Source organism: Mauremys reevesii, linkage group 4 (genome assembly GCF_016161935.1).
Source record: "Mauremys reevesii isolate NIE-2019 linkage group 4, ASM1616193v1, whole genome shotgun sequence".
Classification (NCBI taxonomy): Eukaryota; Metazoa; Chordata; order Testudines; family Geoemydidae; genus Mauremys; species Mauremys reevesii.
The window spans coordinates 49,665,484-49,686,073 of NC_052626.1; the positions used below are offsets into that span (position 1 = coordinate 49,665,484).

General features: G+C 40.9%; 1 long non-coding RNA gene across 1 annotated transcript; it reads left to right on the plus strand.

Annotated features, from left to right (window-relative positions):
• Window positions 1–246: 246 nt before the first annotated feature.
• LOC120404974 lies at window positions 247–6,625 on the plus strand. Its single transcript, XR_005598297.1, has 3 exons — window positions 247–282; window positions 2,339–2,455; window positions 6,272–6,625. It is a non-coding gene; the product is annotated as an uncharacterized LOC120404974 (long non-coding RNA).
• The last annotated feature ends 13,965 nt before the right edge of the window (window positions 6,626–20,590 follow it).

The following is a 20,590-nucleotide window of genomic DNA, read 5'->3' on the forward strand; positions in this document are numbered from 1 at the left end:
GATAACACTCTTTCCATTCTACTAGTATCTCAGGAAGATGTTAAATAGCAGCTACTAAAGTTATACATTGTTAAATCAGCAGGTCCAGATAGCTTGCATCCAAGAGTTTAAAAGACCTGACTGAGGAACCCTCTGGACTGTTAAAGTTGATTTTTAATAAATAGTGGAACACTGGGGAAGTTCTAGAATCCTAGAAAAAAGCTAATGTTGTGCCAATATTTATAAAGGATAAATGGGCTGACCTGGGTAATTATAGGCCTGTCGGACTGACATCAATCCTGGGTATGATAATGGAGTGGCTGATATGGGACTTGATTAATAATGAATTAAAGGAGAGTAATATACTAATCAACATGGATTGATAGAAAATAGATCCTGTCAAACTAACTTTATTTAAAATGAGATTACAATTGTAGTTAATTAAGGTAATAGTGTTGATGGAATCTATGTAGACTCCTGTAAGGCATTTGACTTGGTACTGCATGTAGTGCACTACTGTAGACATTTAGGGCTTGTCTACACCTAAAATGCTATAGAGATACAGCTGAGCCTCTTTAGTTTTTCTGTTTAGGCACTACTTATGCTAATGGGAGGGATTCTCTCATTGGCATAGGAAATCCATCTCCCTGAGTGGTGGTAGTTAGGTTGATGGAAGAATTCTTATGTCAACCTAGAGCTGTCTACATGGGGACTTAGGTCGTCTTAACTACGACGCTCAAGGGTATGAATTATTCACACTCTGAGTGATAGATTTATGTCGACCTAATGTTTTTGTGTACAATAGGCCTTACTACAGTGACAGAAGGATATTTTCTGTTGCTGTGGTAAAGCCATCCCCTTGAGTGACAGTAACGAGATTGATGAAAAAAAAATGCTTCTCGCAACCTAGTGGTGTCTACACCATGGTTTAGGTCAGCTTAACTACATGTACCAAATTGACCTATGTTTTAGATATAGACCAGGCCTCAGTGAGAATCACTTGAATTTACCATCTCCATTTATTTTTTAGGTTTTCCAGGTTGTTCAGAGGGCATTCTCCTTTTTAAAAGGAAACAAAAAGAGGTAGGGGAGCATTAATAGTTTCTAGGTGCTGCGCAATGGGTAGGAGTAGTTGAAACTGTAGGGTTGATTGCTGCTAATGCGGTAACTAGCTATTGTCAGCACTCAGTGTGGTAGGGAGTAGCTAATTCAGAAAACAATGACATTCTCCCTGTGAAAATGTTATCATTGACCCTTGTGCCATATGGGCCTGACCCATTCAAGTCAGTGGGCGCCTTCCCATTAACTTCACCAGGCTTTGTATCAGGCTCTATTGCTTTTCCCATCCGGAACATTGGAAAGAGGTTAAAAATATGTAGGTGAGAGTTTTCTTTTAAAAGTGACAAAGAATGTAAAACTCTCAAAAATGTAATCTTGACTTTCAATAAGATCTTGTCAAGTTTGTTGATGACAATATCAAAAGAAGTTGATGCCAATAGTAGGAAAATGCATTTTGTCTTAGTTACTTTTCTCTCTTATATAAAATTCCTCAGGTTAATCTGAGAAGCAGATCTGCAATGATATGTACTATACATCTTAACCTTTGCAGCGCATTGTCTAAATGTTACAAAGGTTCATCGATGCAATTATGGCATTATGCCTCCTCTGGCATGACTAAACTGTTTGATATTTGATAGGCTTTAGAGAAAAAAGCTAGTAGTTATCTTAAATGTGTATTACTAGTACTGTATAATTAAATTGAAGGTGTGGGTTGACTTTTTGTGATCTATGGCTCACATATTTGGTCATGTTGAGCAATGTTTAAAGGAGAGCAAAACAGGTTTTGAAAGTGAACAGGTAACCTATGGCGAATAGTGAGTCAACTCCCATGCGATGGAAGGTTACTTCACAAAATATCAGCATTATTGATATGTTTCATGCACACTTTGGAAAGACGCTGCTCTTTTCTGTAAAATATTGGCCCTGATTTCCATCTGTACCACACTTTCACACATTTATTTATTTGTGCAGCCAGGACGGCATATATGTGGAAGAGAGTTTTATAAAAAAACCCCACCAAGATCTGTTTTGAAGGGTTTCCAGGTACTGAAGCAATGAAAATGCTTGCATCATCTTAATGAAAATGAAGAGGGAACTAAAGCAACCCAGTGTTTTTTTATTTCTGCAGCAAGAGCAAATTTAATGGCACAATCTTGAACTTCCACATCATGGTATTTCAACACAAAGGGTTTAATCTGAAGGTTTTTGGTATGCATCAAGTAATTTGCAACGTGCAACTTGCACCTATAGCATGCACATGGAATGTCTGTTTCTGTTTCAATTCGCGTTGTATGACCAGACAGTGGCGGCTTGCTGCGAATGGAAGGAGTCGTGTTCTCGATGTATGTGTGTGTGTATCCCACGGTTTGTTGCTTCACTGCCAAGCAGCATGCATCTTGGGATTGTGGGAAGCCAGGTAGGTTCAATTTTTTTTAAAAAATCCCATGTTTCCACTGTCTCCACTCCATGCTTCCTTTGTGTGCTGGCTCACGCCATTTTCAAATTGCTGTCAGCTCAGATGGCTCCAGCAATGCTTCGCACTGCTAAAGTCACAAGTGCAAATATGCAGAGGCTGCTTGGGCTGTGTTACAATGTCAAAGCTGGGTGACTTCAGAATAGGACTTCACCCATTTCAGAACCGAGCAGGTGATGTGGGAGCAGGAGAATATTCTATGGTAGCAGCAGCAACTCCTCCAGCAGCTGCAGAACACTCTGACGTGATGGCAGCAGGATAAGGGGGAGAAAAAAGACAGTGCTGAGCTGTTGGAACTAGAGGCCTAGTTCCTGGATCAGCTGAACAGCTCAGCCAGCACTATCTATGGGCCCAGAAAACCTACATGGATTGCTGGGACACGATTATTATGCAGAGCAGGCATGACCAGGAGGGGGCAGAGAATTTCAAGCTGGAGAGGGCTATCTTTTTTGAGATCTGTGCAGAACTGACCCTAGAGCTCCACTTACAACGTAGCATCATGCAGTGCTCCATACCGTGCGGAGAAGCAGGTCACCATTGCCATCTGGAGGCTGATGCCCCAGAATGTTACTGGGCTGTAGCCAACCAATTAGACGTGGGGAGATCAGCTGTTGGAGATGTCTTCATGCAGATCTGCTGTCTAACCAGGTTGTGAAGCTAGGTAATGGTCAAGAGACTGTTGATGGCTTTGCATGCATGGGGTTTCCAAACTGCGTTGGACAGTTTATGGAACCCATGTGCCTATCATCTGCCCCCTCCACCCTGCCAGGCTGCTTCAAAGGCTGACCGCTGTGGCAGGTTTACAGAAATAAATGGAGGGTGGTCTAGAACAGTCCATGATGTGAGGATCTCTTGGGGCTTAGTTCTATTTAGATTAACAGAGAAAGGACTGTTTGCCCCTAGGATCACCATGGACATCAATGGTGTGGAAGTTGGACTGGTTAGTCTGAGAGACCTGGCTTATCCCCTGATGCCCTGGTTAATGAAGCCACACGGAGGCTAATTGGCTAGAAGGAACATTTTAACTATTACCTAAGTAGTGGTAAAATGGTAGTCCAGTGTGCAGTTGGCCATTTGAAAGGCAAATGGGGCTGTTGACAGAAGAGGTAGGAAGTAGCAGGAAAAAAAAATTGTTCTGATCATTCTAATTACATATTGTGTTCTTTACAGTATATGTGAGAGCAAGGGGAGAAGCCTTAACAATGGTTGGGAGGCTGAGGTTCAGCTACTTGTTTGGCGATTTGAGCAGCCAGCAAGGCTTATCACAGAAAATGCTAGCACCTGGGGAAATATTGTCAGGGATGCCTATTGTTCATATTTTGAGCCTCATGACTGAACAAGTGTGGTTGTTACCTCATGGGGAAGCAGAGGGGGCGTTGGGATAGATACATTGTGAGCGCTGTGCATGGGTGGTGGAAGTGGAACATTCCCTGTGTACTTTTGTAAAACCCTATGAATTATTTCAGCTTTATTGAAAGGATTTTCTGAGTTAAATGCAATGATGACTCATAATGGATAGATTGTAAATGGCTTTTGTTATGAAAGAACAGTAACATAACCAAAAATAAAGTTTTAATTACACCAATGGAAAAATAATATTTTTATATTGTAAAAAGCATTTAACTAAACAATCTACTAAGTAACCAAATATAAACAAACCTCCAATTAAAGCAACAGTGCAAACAAAAATTAAAGCCATGTTAGTCTGTATCAGCAAAAAAGAACAGGAGTACTTGTGGCACTTTAGAGACTAACACATTTATTTGAGCATAAGCTTTCGTGGGTTTTAGCGCACGAAAAATTAAAGTGCAATGGTAGCACCCCTGCAAACAGAACATGGGATGTATGTGTGTGGGGGAGCTTAAAGTCACGGTTGACTATATACCTTCCCTCTGCCTCTTCTTGTCTGCCTGGGCTCTGAAGTTGAGTGCCATGGCTCAAAATTATGAGGGGCACTGCAGGGCTCAGAAGTGCTGGGCTCCCAGGGTTCTTGGTACCCAGCAGTTGGTTAAGTGGGGAATGGCTGCTGGTAGCATTGCTATGGGGATACAGAGGAGCTGCTGCTGGCCCAGGGGCTGAAGGACATGACCTATCCTAAATTACAGGACTGCAGGCCTAGCAATTTTGGCAGAGAACATTCTGGTTCAGGATAGCATCCATAACTTGCCTCTGCATCTCCCTGTCTTTTTTCCATGCTCTTCTTGCCCTTGCGGATGCTGTCCCTGGCCATTGCCACTATCTACCATGATCTACTGGGAGAGCTGCATTTCTTCCTCCCTCTGGGGTCTGCCTGCACCTCACAGCTGCTCTGGTTTTCCTCTGGGACTCTGCCATGCACCCAGATTCTGATCTCAGTAACGGTGATGTAAAACTGGATATAATTGAAGTCAATTTACCCCAACATAACTAAGATCAAAATGCCCACAAATGAGGTAAAGCTAATTTGCAAGTGAGGCATGGGATAACAACACAGACACCGTAGACATAGTATCTGTGGTGTGCCATCAGTGCTTTAATTTAGCTGCCAAAAATAGCAATGTGGTTAAAGTGCATAACAAAGTTAGGAGATCTAGGTTCTATTTCAGACTTTCGGAGTGACAGTGGGGAAGCCAATGAAAGATGGATCATCTCTCCTCTTCTCTAAGCTAAGCAGACTCTGATGTAACATCTCTTTTGGGGACTTAAAAGGGGCCAAGCTACAGGTCTATCACATTATCCTACCATTCCACTGGGTCAAGCAGAGTCTTCTCCACCAGAACTTCATAGGTTCAGGGCTTTGTGGGAGGGATGTAAGCAGGGGACCACAGAATTCCATGCAGACGGTAATGCTGCTTACAGTAACCACAGCTTCCACAGACCACCTCTCCACAGCTGCGACTTTGCAGCCAGAGAGGGATTCAAACAATGGCAGCAAACACTGCTCCATATGGATGTCTCCTGCCTCTGTGTATCTGCTGTTTCCTTTCCCCATATCTTCTCAAGGTCCACAGGCTTGAAAGGCCATGCCTCCTGCCCATTCTATCCCCTTCAAAGCCCCATCTGCCTGAGATTGGAAACTCTGTAAGTTAAAATCTGTGGGCGAAAGAGGTTAATTAGTTTCTCCGAGCCTTCCTATGGGTTTCTCCCCAAAAGGAAATGATCTAGCCCATTTCTGTGGCTTAGTTTCCTCATCTGGAAAAAAGGGAATGTCATGCTAATTCACAGTGCTGTTGCGAGGATAAATACATTCAATATCCTTACATGGAAGGTGCTCGGTAAGTGCTTAGGCTTTTACTATCATTTTAATATTTCATTTAGCTTGTCCTCTCGCCATGAGAGATACAGGCCTGTTCAACTGTGGGACTCTCAGGGCTAAAGCCCTAGTAAAAGTCAAAAGTGTTCTATAAAGAGCCATGCCCTGCTTTTTTTTTTTTTTAAATACTACTGCACCATAATTACAGTTGCTGTAGGAGCAGGAGCCAAGCAATTAAATTCCCCATAGGTGTTACTTGTAATTGTTCCTAGTGAATAAGAAGATTAAGCATGGCAACAATGCACAGCACAAGATGGCCTAAACCCTGTTTTTCTTGCAGAACTGCAAATAGTAGCAAATCAAAATACTGTTCTCCTTAATTACCACTGTATGAGGCACCCGGCTAAAAGCAGGCTCAATCTGAATGTTTTCTATACAGCTACAGTATGTGCATACAATGCATGCCTTTATGTACCATCTAATAGACAATATTATACACTCAATTATTGCCTACTTTCATTTTATAGGGAGAAATCACTGGTGAGTCTAGGACATTGGCCTCTCAGCTTCCCCAGCAAGCAATGTGTTGACTGAACTAAGGGAACAGTTTTACTTCCTGAAGCCAGTAGAGACTATTTATACTTAAACACATTTCTTCACAACTTACAGCATGTTGTATTAGGTGAGAGCCTGTGAGCTGGACAGGCTGCAATCTCTGTTTGTGCGGTTTGCAAGCTGGAGCTTGTGGTGTGCTTCACCAAGTTTGCACATTTTCTCTTTCTCTTTACCCTGGAATCAGCTACCCTGCTGATCTGAAGTCCCTTTGGGATGTGAACTCATCTCACCAGAAGTCAAAGTGCTGATGCAATAAAACAAGCAGTGTCCCCGCTTTTTTGAAAAATTAAACATTCCTGTGTACTGAAATTGATGGAACAGGTTATTAATTAGCTTTCAGAGCCAAATTCAGCCTTGGCGTAAGCTGATATATCTCCCACTACCTTCCCTACTGCTTATGCCAGGACTGAGCTTTGTCCTATATGTTGTTATTTCTTTAATCAGCATTTCAGACAGAAAAAGGCAGCAAGCCAGCCCAGTAATGAGTCTCTTCCTACTGAAAGTTAACTACTTGTTGAGATTTCTATTTATTCAGGAGGAACCATCTCGCTCTCTGACATGCTTTTACTGATTATCAGGGTTATTGGACACCTTGTGCACTGAATTTTAATTGGCAGTAGGCTACAGCTTTTTTAGTGAGAATAATGGGAAGTGCTTCTTATGAAATCCTTGGGAATTTAAGGGCTGTCTGTGAGGAGCAAATGACTCACAAGATTTACTGATTCACACATCTGAAGAAGATTATAAATCAACCTTCCTATTTCCAAAAGGCACACTTGAGGCATAAACAAAGAAAGGGGAAGTAATTCTGTGAAAATCTCTAATTTATTTAAACACCCAATTACTCATGTTGCTACAGCATGATTTTTTTTAATTAATGTGGAAGGTCAACGGTAGACAAATTGATTTAGCTTTCTTTTATCCAAAACACTGACCTGCTTTCAGTTATGAATTGAAATGTCTCAATCACAGTCAAAGAATTTACGCAAATTCTAATTGCAATTTTTTTTTCCTTTTAGCTTTATCACATTCACTGAAGCAAATAATTATTTATAAACATTTCATAATTCTACACTTAAAAAAAGAAACGCTGGTTAAACAATAAGAGATGTCACATGGACAAAATGAGTTTGGTACCTTAGAGGTGGAAGGGCAAGTAAGAATTTAGTTAAATAGATGTTTGCTTTCTTTAATACCAATAATCTCACAGTGACAACATCTTAAATTTCTCAAAGAATGAGATTGAAAGAAATAGATGGATATGATAGCTAGAGAGCAGTAAATATCATTATTAACAGTGGCACAGTAGGTGGTCCTTTGTTCATAGAAAACTTAGTTATGAAATGCCATAGTTATGAAACCCATGGCCATGGTTTCATCTAGGTAAAATAGAAAAGTATGTGTGCATACTTTCAGATTAACACAGCACTATCACCTGGGAATATCAGAACGCACAAGGGACTTCAAGGCAATTCTCCATCTTGATAACTTTATTCCCAGTCAATCAAAAGTAGACAGCCAGATTTTATTTTCACTAGTAAAAGGCAAAAATATAGCAAAGAAGACACTATTAAGAAACAAACTCTAGTCCAAGCACCACTCTGGCCCAGTGAAACTGATATCCTGTTTTTGAGACCACTAGACTAATCATCTTTATACTGCAAACCAAAAAAGTCAATGATATATTTCAGACAAAATATTGCAGCTGTATCTTATTCCTTTTAGAAATGCTTCGAACATAGGTTCACTTTGAGATGGAAATAATTTAAAGATTAAGTGCAATGGAGCCACTCCTGATTTACATCAGGTGATGAGCTGCTGTCCAGCTGCAAACATCTTGATGGTCAGCGAGCAGAGGGGAAGGGAAGGTGGAAAATATACAACTAATTTTAACTGAACTTACTTCAGAAATGTGCTATACATTGTTTTTTCATTTTCTGAAAGCTTTAAAAAGGGGAAAAGATTGGATTGTGTAAATCAGTTGTTTTCAAAGTGTGGGGTATGCCTCCCTCGGGGTGGGGGTGCAGAGGAATATGTTTGTGTGTGTGTGCGTGCGCACGTGCGCAGCGGGACCGTGGCCAGCTCCTCACAGTGCATGGTAAGGGAGCACCACCCAGCCCCGATCTGCTCCCACACCAGCTTCACCTCCAACCCTGTTCAGCCCCCAGTCCTGCTCTGCCTCCAGGTCCGGCTCTGCTATCACCCCCACTCTGCCCGCAGCTGCAGCTCCACACTGCCCCCTGCTCTGGCCCCAGACCAGCTCTGCCCTCATTCCCTCTTTGCCCCCAGACCAGCTTTGCTTCTAGCCCCAGCTCCTCCCCACATCCTCAGTTCAGTCCCCAGCTCAGTAGCTGTACAGTAGCTTCAGCCCAAGCTGCGTTGCTGAGGAAGCCTTGGCTGCACAGTAATGGAGGGACGGTGTGGACAGATTCCATTAATGGTAAGCAGGGGTTGGGGGGGACTGGAAAAGTTTGAGCACCACTGCCATAAATGAATAGAGTCTATGCTGACTTTTCACTGATACATCAGTTTCTTTCCTTTCTCTCACAGGGCCTGATTCTGAGCTCACCTAAATCAGTTTTACATTGGTGTAACTCCATTTAGTTCCCTAAAGATATACCTGCTTTACACCAGTGTAAATGAGCTAAGAATCAAGTGTTTACAACAGTATAAGTGAGATAAGAATCTGGCGAATAGTCTGCTGGAGAAAAAAAGAGAATCTTGCAAGTACAGAGGGACTATAACAGGGGAAATAGTCTAACTTGTGTGCTGAACAGCTATGTGGGAATTTGCTGCAGTAATTACCCTCCTATCATTAGTGACAAGTAATTGCCATAGCAACCCCCCTGCCACCTGTCTCGCACACACACATATGCACGCGCGCACACACACTAAATATTCATAGTATTGAAAGAAAAGCACAAAAAACAGTAGCTTAATGTCATTTATTGAATCACAGGGTTTTTTAATCAACGAAATATTATCTCCTCCTCCCCTGCCAACTCCCCATAAATATTTATTAAAAATAAAATGTTTGTGTTGTGGAAAACAGGGCTGTTCAAGCAAAGCACCTTTATTCAACACTAATTCTTTGAGGGAAGAAAAAAGAACTCCCACAGCCTTGTTTCCTTAATTTACTTTATTGAGCTCATTGGGCCTGATTCTGAGTCTCCCTTGCATAAATTCTAATGAAGGCAACTGAGAGGTTAGCACTGAGAGGTTAGCATTCCCTCAGTATTACACATCCACAGCATCATATTTCCTGCTTTGTCCTGTCAGCACCTAACATTCCTTATCACATTGTACAATTCTGACCTATCTTAGTTGGTAACATATGGCTCCTTATGGCCTTGTTTATACTTGGAAAAGGTGGACACATTATCTGCATTGTGCTACTAACAGTGGAGGCTGAAGAGTAAACAAGGGTTTTTATCACAGTATCATCTAACCCTGAGCCTGGTCTCCAATACAGCTTCCACCATGGATACTACAGAGGAGTCGTATGCTGAAATAATGTACATGGACATCAGTTTCTTTACATTCTAAAGAATTACTACAAATCCCCTGTTTTTCAGTTAGCATCAAGTGAAAAGGGAGGGGAGACTGCTGCTGTCCCCGGTTTAGAATAGTCCCCACCATTCTGGTTTTTTTCAGTCTTCTTGTCCCCACAACTAAGATTAGATTGTTTCTAATGTGGCGATTATGTTTTTACAGCTCACTAGGAGATAAAACTTGCTATATACCCTACTACCACTAGATGTCATCAAACTACTAATAAAAAGGGCTCAGAGCCTTGAACTTTTTCAAAATAGGTTTCCTTAACCCTATCACTCAGCCCAGAAGATGAAATGGGAGCATTTAAAACATGAAGGAACAGTAACAAAATCCAGGAACACCATGCACTGACACAAACCATTTGTGCCCCATATCTTCACTCCAGCCCTTTGTATTAAGTATTATATCAACTTCTTCATGGTAAAATTACATTCTTTTCTCTATATCCAAGATGCAGATTCTCATTTTCCACAGGGTCTATCTAATAAACAACTCTTTCTCCACAAATTCTTAATGACATTGAGGAAAAAATGGGAGATCCCTCTTAAAGTACTGTGGTGTTAAATTTTTCTGAGGTAAATCAGACAATGTATTGTACAGCATATTGCCCCTGGTAAATTTTGGAGGCACTCAATAAATCTAGGTAATATTTTGTTTAAAATAAGCTCTACTATTTTCATTCTTTTGATGTATTAGAAAAATGCAATTTCTCACTGGGATAAAGTAGGCGGGGCGGAACAACAAAGGGTAGGGATAGGATGCTTGTTCCTTTAAACGTACTGAACAATAGGCTGTACCTGTTAAAAACTGAATGGTATCTGGTTGGTTTAGATATCAATCAGAGTAGAAGGGAGGGAGAAAACTGTTTCCAATCAGCTTAGTTTCTAGAATGAAATGGTTGGCCAATCACACGAGACATGGGTAGGCTTCAACGTCCTAGAAAAAAATTAATATACTGTCCCCTGCACTATTTATCTCATTCATTCTTGTTTCAATATTCCATCTTGGGACAATACGGCCTGTTATAATAAACTAGGATTCGCAAGGAGAAACTAGTATTCATTTCTCAGACACTTGTGCTTCTTCTGTTCTAATACTTTAAGCAGCATACATTAATTATTCCATAATCCCAGGGATTTGTATGTTATGTCTCACATTTTGTTGTCCCACTCCCTTTTAATTGCTCTTTCTCCACACATTGGGGATTCTAGGTCCATGTTAGTTATTAATAGAAAGCTTGTTAATAGAAAGCTTGCTTACAATGAAAAGCATTTCACAGAGAAAAGAGTAACAAAATGGAGAATCAAATGTAAAATGAAATATTGGCTTAAAGAATAAGTGGGAATAGATATAATGGGACAATTTTAATAGCATAAAAGAGAATTACATATCAGTATAATAGTATACTCAAGCCCCGTCAATTTAAATGCGGATATTTCTCTTCCACTAATTAATGAGACTATCATCCTCACTCAGAGATAGAATACCGAATTGCATCCATATATGTTCTGCCTAAAACCTATGAATTTTAGTGACCATATTTCTGATTGTTCTTGTTTCTGTTCATCGTTAGAATGGTGATACTAAAAGCAAAAATCTTAAAACTGTTGCACACTACTTTTTACAGAATCTGTGTCTCAATTTAAATGCACTGTAAAACAGTACCCACCATCTAAACTGCTTACTGTTCCACTATGCTGGTATTAAAGCAAGTGACATGTTATGTAAAGAATTCCTTATATTAGTAAATTCATTTTAAATGTTGTTATATACATTACTTTCTATGTTTCTTATTGGGGCATATTGTTTTATATTTTGCTATATTCTTTTAATCCTTTTCAGATTTGCACTAGAGATGGGCCAGAGACAAAACCCTGGATCCAAACACTTCTGCACTTTCGAGTGTTCCAAACCTGGAGGCAAGTTTTTCTTGTTCATTTTACTTCTACAAATGCCCAACATAAAGATTGAGATGATAAAAGAAGTAGTTTTAAAAACCCATCACAAGAGAGGCTGCTTCCTGAGTCAGCTGCAGGGGTGCATAAGAAGAAGCATTCCATCCAGCATGCTCCCTACAAACATCAGTTCTGTACTGCAAGCCAGCTAGTGCCAATGATGTAGTGGTAAACTAACCTTAACTAAATTCCATATTCCCCAAATCAGAAGTGGGTAAACTCCATACCCATGTTTACCCTTGACTGGCTAATGCCCAATGCCATGAGGGACTGAGTACCTCCTGCAAGCATCCCAACTCAACTCCAGTGAAAGCTAAGGTTGTTCTACACTTCCCAGAAGAAGCTCGACACATTGAAGGGTCAGGCCTCTGTTTCCAGTATTCCAGGCAAGGCTTCCAAAAATCTCCCAAGAAACTTGTCCACATAAACTGGCGCTGCTTTAAGTGATAGAAGCAGCATGTATACAACTTTGAATACAGCTTTGAAACATCAGAGCACAACTAGAGAATAACACATTGAAATTCTGAGGACCTAGCCCCCAATAAGTGGAAAAGACTATCAGGGATTTGCTACAACAACTGGACTTTTCTCTCACTTCCACTTAATTTGGGAAGCATACTCCCACCCTAATCCTGACTAATATGACAATGTCTCCCAGAGGAGAAGGCGGTGCTTCCTAGAGATCATTCCAAGAGATGTCATTCTCAGAGCTTTGTTGATCAGGAATTCCTGCCAGCAAACTCACTACAGTAGCAACAGTGTCCTTAACGTTTACCATGAACTCACTATAGAATTTTTATTGAGAGGAAAAGTGAGGTTATTTTTATCATGTAATAGAAACAACTGAAGAAGGTGTCCCGTTCACAGCTGTGAGTTCTGCAGAACTAGGAAGCATTCTACTGAAGTCGAAGCACATTAGCAATTGTGTAAACAACATTTTAGATACTGACTGTTCATGTTTCATATATTTTTAAATGTTTTCAGTTCTCATTGCAGGCAGAAATGTCAACACTTTTACCAGACAGTAAAGGGCGGACAGTAAAGGGTGCTAAATCTTGATGCTGCCATCTGGTATCTCTGAGTGCCAGTCCTGATGGAGAGGAGAGGTGATGTTTTAGAAGGATGCAAACAGAGAGACAGGAGGTGGGTTTGTCAGGAATTGTTATTTGCCTTTCACATTGACTTTTCACAGTAATTGAGCACATAGATGAGCTCTCTCTTCCTGGATATGGAAAAAAATGTCTGCATCCCCCACTCCCTCCAAATCTTCTCACTATCATATGAAATCTCAACATTTGGGAAACATGATTCAAATACAAATACAAGCTCAATTGCATTTTCAACAGCCTATACAGAAGGCATATTGATGACGATGTATGAGTCACAAACAAATTGTTTACGTGAAAGCAAACTGTATTGCAGTGTTCCCAGACTTGTTCCGCTGCTTGTGCAAAGAAAGCCCCTGGTGGGCAGGGCTGGTTTGTGTACCTGCCGCGTCAGCAGGTTCAGCCGATTGCAGCTCCCAGTGGCTGCAGTTTGCTGCTCCACGCCAATGGGGGCTGCGGGAAGTGGTGCGGGCCGAGGGATATGCTGGCCACCGCTTCCAGCAGCTCCCATTGGTCTGGAGCAGCGAACCACGGCCACTGGGAGCTGCGATCGGCCGAACCTAAGGATGTGGCAGGTACACAAACCGGCTCAACCCACCAAGGGATTTCCCTGCACAAGCGGCGGAACAAGTTTGGGAACCACTGTGGTATTGAAACACACTGCACTTTCTTCAAAGGCTGTTCTAGGGAGCTAAACCCTATGGCTTACTCATTGTGGGGGAAATTTCTGTTTTAAAGAGTAGTGGGCCAGATTATACCTGCTGTGGCTCTGGGGGAGGAAATCTGTCAGGATCCCCTTTCTTCCTCTGCCCAACTGAGAAGGGAAGAGGGCTGCTTCTCTCCCAATGGAAAAGTTGTGGGGCCTATCCTGAAACTTAGTAGACACCAGGGGATCCATGGGAGACCAGGGACATATGCTTCAACCTGTCTGTGCCCTCCTTGCCATTGCTATCACTATGACAGGGAAAGATGGGTTTGTGAAGAAGGAATGCATGGTGCTGACATGAAAGAGAAAGAAATACAGTAATGTGGATATGTAACATGGATTTCAGGGATGATCTGGACCATTGATCATGAGATAGATATAAGCCAAACTGATAAGCTGCCTAGATGTCTGAAGAATAGCCGGGTTCTGGTAGGTCAGTGTACTTTGATACCAGTACTTTCCCAAGATATGACATATCAAATTGTAGGGATATTAAAGAAGGTTTATATTAAACATGGTTTATATGAGAAATGATTTATTGATTTATTGTTAATTAATACTTTATAACTTAAGGTTTATGTTAGAAGTAAATTTGTGATTCCCAACATTTAGCTTCTAACCTGCAAGCCACCAGCTGTGTCTGTGTAAAGCCTGCTCAAAGAGATACTTGGTATAAAACTTGTTAAGCTCAAAGAAATACTTTGTATAAAACTTGTTAAACATTAATTATCTCTAAGTAAGCCAAAACAGTAGCTGTTATAGTGTATAGATAGAGACCCCCACCCTCTGTAAATTTTCATCTCACTTTATCTTTGCTTGTTAAAAGACAGGGAGTCTCACATAAATTGGTAACACCCCAAAAGGTAAAGAGACAGTGAAATAGATGTGATTAAGATAAAGAATGTATGTGAATGCATGCCTAGTTTAAACAATGAATGAATGGTTAGGGAGTTACCAGTCTAAAGAATTCAGTGTTGGCTGAAGAAGGTGTCAAGTGGGATCAACCAGATGACACCCACCACACCTCAAAGGAAGGAAAAACAAAACATCTAATAACATGGAGCCAGCCATCTGCTGATTGATTTAGCAACAGCAGAATGAAGCAACTCCTATGAACTAACATAGGGAAAAATTCCTATAAAACTGGACTCTAAAGACTGAGGACTTTGAGTCTATGGTTCTGATACCAACCTCCAGGAGCATCAGATGCATTTGGCACAGACTCGGCTCCATCCTCATGACCAAGATACCTGGCCAGTAACTTGGCATGAGCAACATCTAGGCTGGTAACTATAACATCTATACAGAACCTGAATGAATGATTGTGTGAATGAATATGTGTGAATGAATGTGTGTGTGTGTGTGTGTGTGTGTGTATAAGGAATAAGTAGTAATAGAAACAAGTAGAAAAACATTGTTTTTTGTTTTGTTATGGTATTTACAATAAATGTGGCATCTTTGCCTTATCCCTCTTAATAAGATCCTGCTGGTTTTTATTATATTGGTACAACAAAATTTGGTATCAGATACATCATTATAAATTGAAAGAACTTCCACTGAGATTGATTTACACCAGTGAAACAAGGAGCAGAAATTATGGAGATGAAAAAGGGCCTGAATAGTACTCCTGTAAATAATATCAAAATAATGAAACAGGTGGATTGGCTAGTGCTGGAAAGTCACTCTTTAAAGAACCACCTCCTCCTGGAAAGATCACTTTTGGGAATTATCTCACAATATGGTTGGCTCACCAGGTTAAAATGTTTAAAGTGGGTCCAGTGGCAACTGATGCCAAATAAGTCATGTGGCTGCAGTTAACAATCTGAACCCTTCTTCTCTCCACCTGCAGTCTGATTACATACTTAAAGAAAAACTAGGACGTTGTGTTCAGGGCTGTCTCAGGAGAGTGGTGTGGTGAGGGTGAGTGAGGCTGGTGGGGAAGTAGGAAGAAAAAGGAACACACTTTCTTCCACTCCCCATTTCAGAATGAAAAACTGTGACCTTTATAGAAAGGGCAGGGTGGGAGAAAACAGTTTTGATCTCTCTATCCCTGTATCCCTTTCACTCTTATCTCCCAGTCCCACACTATCCATTTCCAGTCAAGCTCATATCCTACCACACACACCACAAATTCTCCTACAATTAACTCCAGTCTTTCTGCACTCAATTTTGCTAACCTAATCCACCCTCCTCCCAAACTCAATACCTTTCAAAACCTCCCATGTCTCTATCAGCTGCTTCCAACTCCACCCCTACCAGCTAAGAAACACTCTTAGTACAACCTCAGGCTGAAATCTCCTCCTCTTTGCAGCTCTGAATCCTCTGTCACTTGACACTCCCAGGTTCAGAATATACCCGCCTACTTTTTGCTCGGTCTGAAAAAGTTGGAGCAGAGGCAGCAGGGAGCACGTGCAGACAATCCTATATTGTATATCTGTGGAGGTGGACTGAACTAATTCCAAAGAAGTCTTTATTACCTGCTCTGTTCTTGCTCCTCCCTCTTCTACATGAATGTTACAACTCATCTCAGAATGCTTTATTAGAATCAAGAATTGACAGACTTATTGGCAGAAAGACAAAAACTTTTGTGCCAAAATCTAATGAGCTTCTTAAGCAAAATACCCTTGTAATGGAATGCCAAACTGTTCAGCCACTAAGTGGAGCCATGTGTAACATTTCTCGCTTAAGTTCTCAACAGCTATTTCTGGCAGTGCATTAAAGGGTCTTATAATGAACAGCTCTGGTGTATCTCTCTGAGAACAAAGCCCTGTAGCTAGTTCATATCTGGTACAAGACACTGACCTGCTAGTAGCAGCCTTGCAACCTACTGTGTACAAGAGGTACATGCCATGATGTCAGATGTAAAGGTATCCTAACTGGTGCCAGAGAAGAGCAGAAACAGAAGGAAAACAGCAACAAAGGTTGCAAACAAAAGGAACAAAGCAACAAAGGTTGCAGGACTGATCTCAGCAACATACCACTCTTCAGTGCCCTAGAGAACTTAAAACAGGCTGGAAGCAGTATTTTGTAAGATTTTGCATTGATACAAAACAACTAGGAAACTGGAGATATTCAGGTATCTTCTTTAATTTATGCTATGGCGAAGCAGACAGAGCATATCTTTAAATATTTTGCCTTTACTGAAGCCAGTTACAAAGATTACAATGAAAGTGTTATGGCTATGTTTGATGCATACTTTATATCTCAGAGAAATGTGGTTTATGAAAGAGCATGTTTTCACCAGAGAATTCAAGAACAAGGAGAAACTGATGAATCTTTTATAAGAGCTCCACATGCATTGGCTGAAAACTGTGATTTTAGGACTGAAAAATATGAAAATGTGAGACAAGCTGGTTATTGGGTTAACAGACAAGAACCTCTCACAGCAACTTCAATTAAAAACAGACTTAAATTTAGTCACAGCTATGCAGATAGTAAAACAATCTGTTCTAGTCCAACAACAGAACAAAAGTCGGGAGCAACTTGAAAAACCTGAAACTAACTTAGGAGCTGTACACAGAAACAGTATTATTGCTAAAAGTCATTACCATAAAAGCCCTGAGGCTATGAAGGAATCCCAGGCTAACTACAAAGAATTTCTGAATAAACACACAATATGTGGAAAATTTCATACCTCGAGATGTGTATCCAGCTAAAGGTGAAATATGTAATAAATGGACAAAATATGGACATTTTTCAGCTGTTTGCCACACCAAAGCAGTCAGGGAGTTGATTGATATCACAATAAAAAAAACATTGTTTCTGGGATCTATCATGTGTGATGACACTGAGTCTGCATGGAGAGTGAAACTGAATATTCATGGAAGGACTATTGACTTTAAAATTGACTCAGGAACAGATAAGACCATAATCTCAGAAGGGACTTACAATTACCTACAACCACTCCAGAACTGAAATCACCTGACACAGCCTTGACTAGCCCTGGAGGTATTCTGAACTGCACGGGCAGGTCACCATAGAAGCAAATTTACAAGGACAAAAGCTTTAGCTTTGCATATAAAGTGCATGTGAGCAAAGGATCAAAGGCTAACAAGTTTCTCAGCTGCAGTGTGAGAGAGATGGAAGAACTTGATGGAGAATTTGGAGATATTGGACTTCTGAAGAGAGATCCACTGCAAATAACCCCAAGAGACAATGCTGAACCATGTAGCATACACACACCTTTGCCAGACAGATCTTGGAAAAGATGAGGTACAGATTTATGCAAATTTAGAGGACATAATTACCTGATTGCAGTGGAGTAATGCACTTGAAAGACATAACATCTCGCAGTGTTATCAAGAAACTGAAGTGCACTTTTGCTCATTTCATTATTCCAGAACAACTAGTGATAGGGTGACCGTATTTTTCAAAGTGAAAATGGGACACCACACAGGGCTATCCTTCCTCCCTCCCCTCCTGCCCCCCAGGCAGGGCTGGCATTGCTGCCGTTTGCCTGAGGAACACCCATCACAAAGCTGGTGTTGCCATTCACCCAAACCCTGCCGTGTGTGGCTGCCTTCGCTGCTCGCCCCACCAAACATTCTTCCACACCCTGAATTTGTCCAGTTTGCTGTTGCCAGTTGATGATCAACTGATAAGAGCAAATAGGACAAATGCCCAGTTTTGCCAAAAAAGTCAGGACATCCGGGACAGGGCTTAAAAGGGGCCTGTCCCAGCCAAAATGGGATGTATGGTCACCCTAACTAGAGATGGACAATGGACCACAGTTCACCTCAGTGGAATTTAAATAATTCCAACAACTTATGATTTTGTTCATATTACTAGCAGATCACATTTCCCAGAGTTGAAGAAGAGCTCTGTGTAAACTTGAAAGCTTGTCTCTCTCACCAACAGACGTTGGTCCAATAAAAGATATTACCTCACCCACCTTGTCTCTATATTAGTTGTTGTATTTGGGGGATATTATATTTTATCTGCATTTTTAATGGCTGGATCCTTGCCATATACCGGGTGTATAACCATATAACAGGGGCATAACCTTTGATATGATTTGATCAGTTAATAATTTTTAGTCTCTTACCAGCACTCCTGGATGTCACACTTTTATTACAAAGAGGACTAAAACCTTGAATTGAATCCTGTCATTTCCTGGTGAGAGGTATTATTTTGATGCCCAGGAAACAGGCTAGAAGTTATTTTAATTAATAGCATTAATTTATATCATAGTTGGCTACAAATGCAGGCCAGACAGAAAAGTGAAGAATGGTTGGGAGTAGATGATAGTTTTAAATTGAACAGTTTCAGGTCTGCTGAATGAGCTCAATCTTCCAGGTATGGTTCTCTGTTCAAGGAACTGGTAATGATGAAAAAAAGCAATGATGAAGGTGAGCATCCCACATTTTTAGTGGATGTGGGAATAGCAAAAACAGAAAGATGATTAGATGAGGCTGGGGAAATAGCATCTGATCAGGCTTATCAAAGGAGATGTATAATTCAGGCAAAAATTGTGTTTAACTAGACAAAGAGTAACAGTCAGTGGATAAAAATCAACTTTTACCAGATTCAACTCTAACAATACAGGGCTAAATTCACTCTTGGCATATACTGTCTCAATGCAGTTGGAATCAATAGCATTGCCTCTACTAACATCATTGCTGAATTTGACTCTTAGTCTCTACATACAGATAGCTGCATACAATCCACCCCCACTCCCAAGCAACTATTTTAAAAGAATGTTAAGACTGAAAAATTAAGCATTCAACAGTTAGGAAATATTAGAATTAAGATTGCCCTTGCAAGAAATTAAGGTGAAAATTATCAAAAAAGTCCGCTAAATTTTGGGTACTCAATTTGAGACACCTAATGCCTGATTTTTCAGAACACGTTATATATTCAAGCACAACTCCAAGTGACTTCAGTTGCATTTGTGAGCACTCTGCACTTCTGCCAATCTGCCCATCACATATGGCAGAAGCTGGGATAGAATCTAATTTTCCAGGGCAGCACTGAATACATTTACCATGAGACCTTCCTTTTTGCTCCTGCAAATCTCTGCCTCACTTGCTACACACATTCCAATGCCCATACTCAATTGATCCTTGGGTCCAGTGGTTCCTCCCTCCCTAGGTCCTTTAGTTTTGTGCAGACCTATGCCCACCCATCCTCAGTACTTCAAATATTACCCACATTCCAACTTTTACAACTACTGAGGCAGTGAGGCAGGGGTCTTACAGACAACAGTCTCCTTCACTATCCTTCCCTGATTCATTCCCAGAGCATGGCCTGTTCTGTGCAATGAACGAGGCAGGCATCCTGTGGAAAAAATAGCTGGAGATCATGCAATTCAAGACTTTGTCACAAAGCACATGCAAAATAAGGATGAATTAAGATTGCCTTGGCTTTTCTTAACTTTTGAGTGCTTGACTTTACAACCTTAACATTATTTTAAAGTGGTTTTAGAAAAAAATAATTTTCAAAGGTCTTTTCAAAAGCAAACTGAAAAAAATAATAATTGCATGATGTGAACTATACTGACCCCCATACAGGTTATCGCAGGGTTCAGACTTTTAGATCCACAATGCAAACTTCTAGTACTTGAACTAATAGAGGCAAGTGGTAGAAGTAATAGACTATTATCCTCTATGTTGACCAGGTACTAGAGGGTTTCCTGACAGCAGAGAAATGGTGAGTTCAGGACTCCTGAGTTCAATTCCCAGTTCTGGAGAGGTGTGTCTGTGTCATAACCTTCTCTATGCCTACTCCCCTGCCTGCTCCTATTTTCCTTCTACCCAAGCTCCTGCCTCTTTACTCATATTGCTTTTCAACTCTCTGCATTTGAGTCAGACAATAGCCTCCTTCTCCTCCAGGCCACCTGATCTGCAAGAAGAGCACTGAGAGAACAGGAGAGACAGTGTTTCACCTTTTAGGTCTGGTGCCACTATGGCT